A 12,847-nucleotide genomic window follows, 5' to 3' on the forward strand; every position below is an offset into this window, starting at 1 on the left:
CAATCGATCCGAGGACAAGGAGCCCACTTCCCCCGCCTGCCTGACTTTGCAAGAAAGGCGAGCCGGGAGACCGGAGGGGGCTGGCAGGGAAAGAACTGGAAAGCTCCGCACACAGCGGGCGGCAGGGCGGCGCAGGCTCCTTACCTGGAGGACGCGGAACAAAAAGGGGCGCGGGGTTCGCGGCGCTTGGGGTGGCGGCGCGCCGGCGGCCGGGAACCGGTCTCCGCGCCGCAGCCCTAGGCCCGCGGCCCGGCCCCCGCCGCCGCCGCCGCTTCCTCCCTCGCGCGCGTCATGTCACGGCGATCAAACATGTCTGTGTGCTGTGTGCGCTTCGCTGCTGTGACTTCCTGATTCTCCGCCGCTCGAGCGCGCACACACACACTCACAGCCACACGCACACGCCACCCCCACCAGCCCTCGCCACCAAACCTCGCCTTGTCCTCCCCGGGCTCCAGGGGAGGGTGCGGGCAGGAAAGGCTACCCGAGCCGCTGCTCCCGACTCACTGGCCGTGGCGCGTACAACACACACTCACACGCGCAGACACACTCGCGCGGGCCGGGAGGGCGCGGAGACTCGAGCCGCGGGAGCTCGCCGCCCCCTCCCACCCCTCCACCCTACTTAGCCGCCCTGCCAAACTTTTTTTTTTCCTGCCTGATCCACGTCCAACTTCCCTCCACCCCACCCCCCAAGCAGCCCAGCCAGCCCCGCGCTCACCACCATCCGCAGCAAACGGCAACCCGGATAAAAATAATAATGCAATCCAGGCGGCGGAGGCGGAGGCAGAGGCGAGCGATCAGACACTGGCAGGAGGCGATTTCCCCGCGTGTACCGGAAACCGGCCCAAGTGCCCCGGCCAAGGCGCGGGTGTCCCCTGGAGCCCGCACTGCCGCGCCCCGCCCAGCGCGCTGTAACTGCCCCCAGGCTGCGAGGCCTGGTGCGGTGCACCAGGGGCACTGTGCTCAGCGTGCGCCCTGTGGCCGAAGGGCGCCGAGGGGCTGGAGCGCCAGACCGGTTATTTAGGGAAGTGTATCGCGACACCTTTGCAGATGGCATGGCCATGTTTTGCAACGCAAACGGGAGGAGGGAAGACGGCCGGGTGGAGGGGAAAAGCAAAGGAAGGGGTAAACCAGGTTGGGATGGGAATAAAGCAAACTCCTAAGCAGGGAGCGAGAAGGCAGGAGTGCGTGTCATCGCCGGGAGGAGGCTCCTACCAGGTCTCCCCGCCTCCCGCCCTCGCCACCCCCCTATTCCCTCCCCACCGCAGCCCTTCCCCTTCCCGGGCGAACGCCACCGCCGCTGCCCGGTGGTGTGCGGGTCCTGTTTGTGACAGTCAGGCAGAGATTATCCGGATCATGGCCTCCCTTGGCCCGCAGCCGCCGTAGCTCTCCTGGGTCCCAGTGCGCCCCTAGCACCCGGACGCTCGCAAGCGCCCCACGCCCGCAGCTCCCGCGCCACTAGCTAGGGGAAGACGCGAAGCAAAAGAACACAGACCCGGGGAGAGGGAGGGCAGGGTCACGGAGCCCAGCAGGCATCTCCGACCTCCTTGGGGGCCTCCTCCTCCCCTCCAGCAGTGCGGCCCGGGTCGGACATCCCGAACTTCAGCACCCGAGCCTGCGCTGCAGCCAGGTACCAGGAGCAGGGACGTCCGCAGCGCCCAGGGCGCAGCCCCCCTGGCAGCCCCTTTGCCTAAAGGCCTGCCTACCAATCAGCGTCCCCATCCCCGCCGAGGAAACGCGGAAAGTGGAGATGACACCTCCGACCAGGCACGCACCGGCCCCGCGGCAGTGGCCGCCGCCTCCTCTGCGCCTCAGCTCAGGCTTCTCCCGCTGTGATCCGCTCACGTCTCCGCAGCCGGAGCCCTTTAAACAAGTCCCTGGGAAGCGGGTGGCAGCAGCGTTCGTTGGCGCCCCGCCGCCAGCCTGGGCTCCTCGCCCTCCTTTCCCGTTCCCCTTCCAACTCTTCCGGGGAGGGTCGCTCGGGATGAACAGTAGCGTTTCCATCCTCCTCCCCTATCCCCCAGCCTTCCCCTCTCCTGCTTGCCACCCCCCACCCCGCCTCGCTTTTAAGGGGATGGGGGGGGATTGCCACCTGGCCGAATGTGTGTGTTGCAACCTTGAGTTGGCAGCGCATCTCTGACTACCTACTCAGGATCAAGGCTGTGGTGTTTTGGGATTTTTTTCCTCCTTTGCCCCCTTGAAGTAGTAATTATTACTGTTATTATTAGAACAGCAAGGTTCGGTTGAAACTTTCTCGTTTCTTCCACCGCCGCCTGGGAGCTGTCGTTAGAGCATTCCACCTGAGGCCCGCGGGGAGGAGGCGGGCTTTTTTTGTTGTGGCGGTTGGCCCGCCTGTTTGTTTTGGTCTCCGTGCATGCACAATAAATAATAATTAGGATAATAATGAATAATCCCGGGCGAAGGCGGCGCGGAGCCGGAGGGGTTTGCGCGGCGGCTGCAGCGGGGCGGCCGAAGGGAGGGGAAAGAGGAGAAAAGAGTTGTAAGTTATATTTACCTTGCTCGCGAGGAGTGTGCTGGCTCAATCTCTTCCCTCTCTGAGTCACCCAGAGTACAGAAACGGAGGGAGAGAGGACTAGATTATGAATATGACTTCATTGATGACAGCCGTCCCCTCCTCTTCCTAAACTCGGGCTCCGCCCCGCGTCCCACCCTCGCCTCCTCCGCGGGCGCCGGAAGACGCGCCGCAGTTGGCCCCGCGCGCCGCTCCTCCCTGCCCGCCCGGGCGCGGGTTGGCGGGACGCGCCTGTCACTCGCCTAGCTCAGCGACTCCGGGAGCGCGGGGGGAAGAGGGGGCGGTGTGCAAGAATGTGGATCGAGACAGCTCTACTGTATGCGTGGATCCGTGTGTGTCTGCGAGGCGCCGGCTCTCGGGCCGTGTTTGTGCCTGGAGCAGGGAAACTGCGTAGGATGCAGAAAGCCCCAAGCCCTGCTGGAGTTGGGCGCCCGCTGTCCCTTCCTGGCAGTCCTCTTCCTCGGACGCTGCGGGGCTCCTCCGGGGAGACTGGGGAAGGGGAGGAGGCGAAGCAAAAAGGGAGGGCAGCCGTAGTAATACCGCGTAGTAGTTTGGGGGTATGTAGAGAAGGTGCTGGAATTTAACTGTGCCTCCGCCTGCCAGTGCGAGCCTGCAGAGAGAAAGGGAGGGGACTGGGGGAGGGCTCCGAGTGGCACCAAAGCTGTTTGTGGCACAGTGTTGACTGTGGAAAAAACGGGCATTGTCGTGCAGGCTGAAACTTTTTCTCCCCCTTCCCCAAGGCTGTCATGATAAATCTGCCCCCTATCCCCCGTAAAAACGGGAGGTGGGCACAAAGAACATTCCTGCCAAATCTGTCTCTTCTCTGAAGGGACTGCAAGCTTCCAAATGCCAACGAGGGAGAAACGGCTGAGAGGCTGAACGCCTTATAAATAAGTAAACCCGCCCTAACCTCTCTGTTTACTTCGTGGACTAGACACAGCACTGTAACCTTCCCTCACCTGCCATCTAAGCTAAAACGTATACAAAAATATGGGAAAACAATCCCTTGAGGGCGGGGCTGGCGGGTTAGGGGGTGCCTGAAGCATGGAATCTGGTTTTGATTTAAGAAGGGAAATAAATCTCTTATTCTCTACAGACCGTGGTCTCTTCCCTCTCACCCCGCGTTTAAGACCAATTAAGGCTACAAATTGTAATCTGCTGGCAAGTCGCGGTTTTGAGACCTCTTTGCTCCAATTTTCCTTGAAATACAGTACTTTGGCCGGACCAATAGGTCAGTGTTTGGTGACACAATTTTATTTTTAGTTTTATGAAGTGTGAAAGAATGTTAGGCGATTTTAAATCAGGGGCCTATTATTTTAGACTCAGATTAATGTAGGTGCTTGACTCTTAAAATTAAAACTGTTCCTATGCAGTAGTGTTATGAAAAGTATGATTTATCCCTTATTTCGTAATGTAATGGCTAAAATTAGTCATTCAAAGTGCACTGTGACTATCTGGTTGAGGATTTTTCCCCCAGAGTAAAATCTTATTTTAAGAGCATTTTACTGTTGCAAAATTGGCTCTATTTGAGCAACTGGGTCTGAAATGCAGTTCTAGGATGCTTAAAACTTCAAGCTGGATAAGTTGAAGACAGGAAGTAATGGAAAGAACACCAAATACTGCATGTAGTCATTAAGAAGCAAGAATTGTTTCTACCACTGGTCCACTGCTGGCTGAAGCGGAGCCCACCAGGGCATCATTTTCATGCTGGCTAGGAGTGTTGGTGATCATCCACCCTGTAACTTTCTAAGGTCATGTTACTTACTTGTTAACTTTAGCGTCATCATTTTCTGTCTGTCTTGAAGTGAACTTCAAGACAACAAAAGATAACACAGCTAAGAGAAATAGAATATAGTATGCCCTGAAGGATCCATTGTGAGAACTTGCTTTTCTGCCTGAGGATATGCCAGTATAACTACTAACTGGGAAATATATAGCGAGAGATTTTAAAACAAGATTAGTTGTGAAGTAAAAGTGTAACATAAATACTTTTAACTGCCTAAAAAGTTGTAACTAATAATATAGCCAGATAACCTCACTGTCTCTAATAAAGAGCTTTAACCTAATGGCAATGCTTATTACATTGAGAGTATTAGGTATCAATCTTTTAGGGTCTAATGTCTTTCCCTGGTATGCCAACCTCACATGCCAATTTTCAGAAATTGATGACTTCACATTTATTCCCTTGCGAATAAATGCCCTTTGTCCCCTTAAGATTCTCCCTCCACTTACCATGCAAATCCTCAAAAAAAAAAAAAAACAAAACCCAATTAATTAGTAAGTCACTGAAGAAAGAAACTGTCCATTCCTTCTGGCATTTTGTCAGAGGGAAAGTAAAGAAACATTCCCTTTGTTATGTGTGTATATTCTTCAGCTCATATAAAATTTTGATGTTGTAATTGGAGGTGTTGGTATCCATGTATTATATACACGCAGCTATGGGAACTGAAAATAAAATATATCATTGGGAACAGAGATTATGTATAGGTATTGCATCTCCTTCTCCCTTCATACTGATCTAAGAAAGCCCTACCTTCCCCCATCACCCTTCAACTCTTTCTTCTAAAGATTCGTCTTGTTTGTAGTTTGTACCCCAGCAGTTAGGAATTTCATAAAATAAGGCCTAAACTCAGGAGAAATGAAAAGGCAGCATCATTCACTTGGTACAAAAAGAAGATTGTAGAACATACAGCATGAGTTTCATGTCTGAGGTAAAACGAAATTTAACAATTGAAGTTAAGGAGGAAAATGATGGGTTTTTGTTGTTGTTTTGTTTTGCAGAAAAGCATACAAAAGCAAATGTGGTTGGAGGGTAAAAGGACTCCAGGAGGCTGCACAGGGTGCTACATTCACACGAAGCTTTTCTTTTTCGGACTTTGATGAGTCATAATGTGTTCTCTGAACTTGCTTTTCCCTTTCTAGTTTGGTATCAAAAGATAGAAGTCACTTTTTCATGTCTGTATGGCCACATTCACTAGTTATGTAAGTCTGCTTTGGTTGGCATTCTGTATAGAATAGATATTGGGTTTAAAGCTTAATATTTAGATACGGCACCCTCGTAAAGAAAAATTTCGTGTACAAAGTTAGGAAGCTTCTAGTCCCAACAGAATACCACCATTCCTCCAAAATACCACCCAAATTCTCTTTATGATGATATCACTCTTAAGCTTAAAATCCTTTGTCTATTCCCAATCCATTTTACGATAAATTTCAAACTTCTTTGCCTATTATCTTAGGCTGGGCTGTGCATAGACAGGTCCCTACCAGCCTTTTGACCCCCCCACCCCACCACCAGCCAAAATGCCTGGGGTCAAGGAAAACCCGTCTACCGTTTGGTTCCTAAGTGACCACACTGGACATTCTTCCCTCTGACTGAAGTGCAGGTCTCAACCCACATCCTCAAGACTTAGCTATGACCCAGAATCCTTCCAGTGGTCTTCCCTTTTCTCCCCAGGCAGAGGAAGCTGCTTGTCCTCCTCTGCTCCCATAGCAACCAGTGTGTGCCTCCATTACAGCACTTATCACTTTGATGCCATTATTTGTTTGGTGTTGTCCTCTAGATGGTTACTGCCTGGAGGGTGTTTCAATTCATCATTGAAACCTCAGCAATTATCCTGATACCTAGCACACTGTGTTGTAAAAAAAAAAAAAAAAGAAGAAGAAAAACTGTGTTGAAGGAAAGGATGAGAGATAGATAATAAAATTATCTGACATAGAAAATTTAGCAGGTCTTCACTATTAGTAATTATCATGTTAATGAACAACATCAATAAGTGTTCTGAATCTTTATCTGCCAAGTTGAAAAGCTTGGAAAATGTTTTTGGTTTTGTTTTGTTTGGGGGAGGGGGAGGTGGGAAGATAAGGTGAAACTACAGCTCTTATAGTCATAGAAAGAGCACTGACAAGGGCCATGCGCTGTGGTTCCGGCCTGTAATCCCAGCACTTTGAGAGGCTGAAGTGGGCGGGTTATGAGGCCCGGAATCTGAGACCAGCCTGGCCAACATGGTAAAACTCCATCTCTACTAAAAATACAAAAATAAGCTGGGCGTGGTGGCGGGCGCCTGTAATCCCAGCTACTCTGGGAGGCTGAGGCAGGAGAATCATTTGAACCCAAAAGGTGGAGGTTGCAGCGAGTTGAGATAGCCCCATTGCACTCCAGCCCAGGCGACAGTGTGAGATAAAAATAAAAAGAAGAAAGAAAAGAAAGAGCACTGACAAGAAGTTTTGTTTGTTTTTAAATTAGTCTTGGAGTAACATGAATGCATACCTAGCAATTGTTTAATAGAGTAGTACTAATTATAATTGCAGCTCCCTTTTACTTCTCTTTTAAATTACATGCCTGGAGTTGTGCAGTGACTTGTACATATGTTCTTTAATCCATTTAACCCAATGAGATACATGACTTCATCTCCATTTTACAGATAAGGAAACTGAGAAGCAAGAAGTAATTTGCCAGCTGGGCGTGGTGGCTCACGCCTATAATCCTAGCACCCTGGGAGGCCGAGGTGGGTGGATCACCTGAGGTTAGGAGTTCAAGACCAGCCTGGCCAACATGGTGAAACCCCATCTTAAAAAAAAAGAAAGAATTTGCCTAAGGCAGGGGTCTCCAAAGTAGAATGACCAAGAAAATTTATTGTGATATGGGAAGAACAGAAGAAATTCTATTTCCGTCTTCTTTAATGATTAAAACAAATAATGATGCAAGGACAAAAATACAGCTTTATGTATACTTATTATACTCATTGACCCTCGATCCTAGAGTCTTTACATTGTCTCTAAGTAAACTGGTCATGTGTCATGTAGTGTAGCTGAAGAATACTGAAAAACAAAAAGTTCCACAGGCAGAAGGGTGATACTGGCACCTTCTGGTTCTTTCATCGCCATTGACATCTTTTTAAGCATCGATACTGCCTCAAGTTTGCAGGTTCCACATTAAATAAATTCATAAGATTATAGCATCTAGTTTTAACCAGTCAGCTCTCTTATTTGGGGAGCACGTGACTTAAAAAACAATTTCTATGAAGAAATAGAAGATTGAGATAATACCAATAATGTAAGCACAGGTGAAAATCAGGATCAAATTTGCCAGTTTAACCTCTAAGAACTCTTTTCCAGCCAAATTGAGGAGTAACACAATGATAGTCTACTTAGATCTACCAGGAAATAGGTCAAAAACATTCACAATTTTCCAGGACTATTTGAAATTTGGATTTATATTAACTGTCATGAATGATGAATTCTTATCTAAGCATGTATTTTTCCTTGAGATACTATCGATTGTATGATATCGTGATTAGCAAGATAATTGAAAATTTTCTGTTATAGTCATCTAATTCTTTTACAATTTTAATTTTGTGTATGTTTTATAATGCACATGATATGTTAATATTGAATACATGTATTATGAATAAATGTACATAAATCATGTTCTATCTTTTTTTTTTTTTTTTTTTGCTTTTTAACTGTAAGGGGAATGTGATCAAACAACTTGGAGATGACTAAATGATGAAGTCAGAATTTTTAACTAAGCTTGGTAGAACTCCAGACTCAGAGTGATCTGTGTTGCTCATGTGAAAACTGCCCCAAAATTTGTCATCAGTACAGGGTTCTTAATCCGTGATGGAGGGTCGATGGGGGTGGAATACAAATGATCTTTGGAGCATTTAAGAATTCCCTGAAACTGTGTTCAAAATTCTAGGATCATTTTTATGAACGCTTTCTGCAGACAGAGTCTGTACATTTCATCAGATTCTCAAGAGGATCTTCCCCGAAAGGGGTAAGAATCACTGACCCAGAGATATCAGCAGTCTCAATAACCTAGGATAATTTTCTGATGAATTAATCTTCTCCATAACTTTTATAAAACTAAGTGTGCACATTTTATATATCCAAACATATCTACCCATTAAAAATCCTAACTCAGTGTTTCTTTAGATAAACCAAATGCATTCTAACTGCCCAGCGAAGGATTCCATTTGACTTCAGAGATGGGCTTTCTGAGGATGTTTATTCTAAAGAATTTCCTCAGTAATTATATATTGTTGACTAGACTAGAAAGAATTTTTTGTGTTGTCATCAATATGTCTTTGAGGTTTTGACACATCTTTGGGCAGTTGTACATGAAGAATCAGAACATGAATTTGGGTTCTCAAATTTTCTGTCATAAGTTGTTCAAATATTTTCACTTTTGTTCGGCCGGCCATTGTACCTGCTACACTTTGATCTGAGCTGTGCTTCTCTGATTGATAATGTGCTTCTGTACCATTGTGACACTGTAGCTTACCTCTAAGCCCCTCAGCTAAATCCACATATTCATCTCCCATGCTGTTATATGAGATTTTATTGCAACATTTTACTTTTTGACCACCTTTAGCTGTTATTGGGTTTATCTTTTTAGTTACTATTCATTGCTTTTTGTTTGTGTGTGACCCTTTTCCAGCTTGACTTATGCTATGTCACCCACCAAATTCTTACTTCAAGTTCAGTACACAAAAGCACAATCACTATTGTCTTTTTCCAGTACTGTTTTCTACACTTGAAGTTCTATGTAAATTCAAGAGATGAGTAGAAAATAAGCCAAGAATATATCAAAGGGGAGACAACTACTGAAATTACGTTAGATGACTATTTAAAAACCAGAGATAAATATTCTGCTTTGGGGAAAAATAAAATTAGTTTCTCCACGGGTAGGGACAAAATACATTCCACAATGGTATGACTTTATTTTAGTTTTCAATGGTGTTACCAGCCAGAAGTGATGAATATATAAAACAAAAATAAGAAGTTTCAGGAAAGGGTTGCAAGCATCTGGATTCTGCATGAGGGCAAGGTTTAATGCTGGGCAGGAAGCTTTGACCTCCCCTCCAGATAGACTCAGCTGAACAATCATTGACTTCAGTGAGGGTTGGGCAGAAAGGAAAAGCTCTCACTTGGTCTGGAACTGTGCATGTGCAATTGCTTATCTTCTCGGAGACATTGTGATATCTGTTGGAATTTTACTATTATGAAGACTATTTGGTACCTTTCAATAGTAGACTTTCCTTAAATATGGGGGAAGAACAAGGAATTCTCTGATCAGATTAAAAAACATCACGATATACAACCGTTTTTGGTGGTGGTTTAATTCTTAGGACTTAGGGTTTGGGGATATATTTAAATCTTAAAGAGGTTGACCTCACCCTTTACCTATATTTTATTAAAATACTTAAAAAATATATCCTCTTATCAGGGGTGGATTTTATGCTGTGATTGATCAACTCACATTACCTGTAACCACAGTTACCTAATATTCTGCAGTTCTCTTGGCCCATATCAATGTTAATTATTTTCCCAAGAACTTAAGACCAGAATGTTAAGCTATTATTTCTAATGTTAACATAATAAATAACTGCTTACTAATTGAGGAAAATAATAGTGAAAGCATAATTTAATGATATAAATAAATGACTGTTCTTTTAAATAGCCTTCTAATGCTATCACCACTGGTCTTTAAGCTATTACAGACTATTTATCAGTCTTACTTAAAATGATACCATTGAAACTTCTTATAATAACCACTGGTTTAAAAATACATATCAATCTCAGAACTTCTGGTTCCATGCACAAAGTAAGCATAATACAGTAGAACACATGTTTGAATGGATTGCCCAAGATCACCCACTAAGATTAGAATTGTGGTATCCACATTCCCAATCAGTATTACCATCTACTATACAACAGTTTCCTTTAAAGGAAGAAGAAAAATGTCTCTAGGATCACGTTCTGCAACTCAGTGATAGCCATCAGTGACCAACTAAAGAAATGGACTCAGCACCATCCATTACATGCTAACATTTATTTCCATAGACTGTGGCTTGCAAACTTTTATTAACTGCTCTCAGTAAGAAATGTATTATGTATCATGACCTTACCATACATGTACTTACACAGTGAATTGGATCAGTCAGGGTCCAACCAGGAAAACAGAAAGAATTTAATTCAGGGAATTTGTTACATAGATGATGAAAGAGCTAAGAAGTTAAATAAAGTATTGAGTAGCAACAGTAAGAAGTCACTTATCCCCTCTAGGATTTGAGAAACCCAGAGATAATTAATGAACCCCAGAGACCAGGGTCTCCTAGTGAAACCTGAAACTATGATAATTCTCAGAGTTAGAGTGATGGAGAGATACAACTGTTGGTAGAGATGCAGCTAGAGGCAGAAAGAGAAGAGAACACCCTACCTTCTCCCTTCCTCCTGTGTTCCAGATGTCCTGTCTCCTGCTTGTAAGCATTTCTTAGAAGTCAGCCTCTCATGGGTTGACTGCAGCTGACACAGGAAGCTGGGAAGTGCAGCCCGCAAGAGTCACCCTCCCCCTGCCTTACAGAGTTGAGCCAAAGGAAGAATGAGGTATGAATCTGAGAGCCAACACATAGTAACTAAAATGAAGTTTTATAAAACGATACTTATCCTGACTAAATGCAGTGCCCTCTGAAGTTAATATTTTCTGTTCTATTTCTTCTTATTTAAAAAAAAAATTGAACACAACTCACCATGGCTTATAACTCATAGTGAGTTAAAAAATATTCTTTGGACCAATAGGGGATACATGAGTTAGAAACTTCTTGCCCTGGCCAGGCGCGGTGGCTCATGCCTGTAATCCCAGCACTTTGAGAAGCCAAGGCAGGTGGATCACGAGGTCAGGAGTTCAAGATCAGACTGGCCAATGTGGTGAAACCCTGTCTCTACTAAAAACTACAAAAATTAGCTGGGCATGGTGGCTCATGCCTGTAATCCCAGCTACTTGGGAGGCTGAGGTAGGAGAATTACTTGAACTGGAACCTGGAAGGCAGAGATTGCAGTGAGCCAATATTGCACCACTGCACTCCAGCCTGGGCTACAAAGTGAGACTCCACCAAAAAAGAAAAAGAAAAAAGAAAAAAGAAACTTCTTATTCTTACATAAATATTCAGCTTTTAGGGCAGGTTATTAAAATATGGGTCTCATAATCAGGAGTTTATGGGTTATATTCTATAATTATTAGCCAAATAAAAATTTCCAATAGGTTCCTATACTTAAACTATCTCTTTTGATAAATAAGTAACAAAATGACAACAAAACATACAAATCATCTCGGTTTTTCTTTTTCCACAATCGACAAATAGCCGGATGTTAAGAATATCTATCAATTATTTCTACTTTGAATTCATGGACATCATAATAAATCAATACTAGTTACAACTTTCTAATATAATCATTCTTTTTAGGTCATTTTTACAAAGATACTGGTGGTATACAAACCAGTTATTAGGTGTGAACATGCCCCAATGACTGTGCAAATATATTAAGTGTAACAATTTAACAAAAATTGAAAGCTAATTAATAATGAGTACCTAAAATTGCATATGCAATAATTTCAGACTTTTGGAAATGTAGTAAAGTGGACACACTTACCCTAATTCAAATTAATTACAATAAAAATTTTTTAATGATTACGTTTTCATGTTTTATATCACACATGCTAACAGCAAAATTTATAAAATTCCCCATCTTAGTGAGAGTTTAGACTGTGAAATTTGCTCTTAACACTTCTAGGGCCTAATGTTTCAGTAGAGTCATGATGGTTTCTGGTCATAGCCAAGGGTATAGTATATGGTCTTGGCTGATTTGCAATACAGTATTGAGGGCATTTTTGAAAACCAGGAAAAAATATCTAGAAACTGTCTTCATCTGAGACTTAAAGTATTGCATAAACATTGAAAAGGAAGACCACTTATTAGGCAGCTTAGAACCTAAACACCTTTTTTCATAGGCTTGAATTGTCAATTCATAACATTAATTACACTCTTTTAAGACTTAGTCTTTCAGAGCAGTTTTAGATTTACAGTGGAATTGAAAGGAAAGGAAGGTACAGTGATTTCCTGTATACCTTCTGTCTCCAACACGTGCATAGCTTCCCCCATTATCGACATCACACACTAAAGCAGTACATTTGTTACAACTGATGAACCTACATTGACACATAATTATCATACAATGTTCATAGTTTAATTAACATTCGCAGTTAGTGCTATGCATTCTATGGGTTTGAACAATGTATAATTATATTTATCCACCAGTATAGTATCATACACAGTATTTTCACTGTCCTAAAAGTCCTCTGTGCTCTGTATATTCATCCCCTTTGCCTCAATCATTGGTAACCAGTGATCTTTTATTTCCTTCATAGTTTTGCCTTTTCCAGAATATCATATAGTTGGAATAATACAGTAGGTATTTCAGAAAAAAATAAAGTAGCTTTTTCAGGTTGTCTTCTTTTACCAACCAAGTAATATACAT

At 44.2% G+C, this 12,847-nt stretch overlaps 1 protein-coding gene across 4 annotated transcripts in view; it reads right to left on the reverse strand.

Moving 5' to 3' along the window:
• Window positions 1-12,847, reverse strand: part of SMARCA2 (SWI/SNF related, matrix associated, actin dependent regulator of chromatin, subfamily a, member 2) — a 211,045-nt gene that overhangs the window by 179,091 nt on the left and 19,107 nt on the right. For 2 of the 4 annotated variants that reach the window (XM_012454586.2, XM_012454583.2), the window contains exon 1: window positions 2,513-2,634. The exons of 1 other annotated variant lie outside the window; for it this stretch is intronic. The gene's annotated coding sequence lies outside the window, so the exon portion shown is untranslated. Of the gene's footprint in view, window positions 1-715; window positions 800-2,512; window positions 2,635-12,847 lie in introns of those variants that run through there. One more of the 4 variants, XM_012454584.2, reaches the window with a different exon arrangement.

Source organism: Aotus nancymaae, unplaced genomic scaffold (genome assembly GCF_030222135.1).
Source record: "Aotus nancymaae isolate 86718 unplaced genomic scaffold, 86718_ANA_hifiasm-v0.15.2.pri h1tg000041l, whole genome shotgun sequence".
Lineage (NCBI taxonomy): Eukaryota > Metazoa > Chordata > Mammalia > Primates > Aotidae > Aotus > Aotus nancymaae.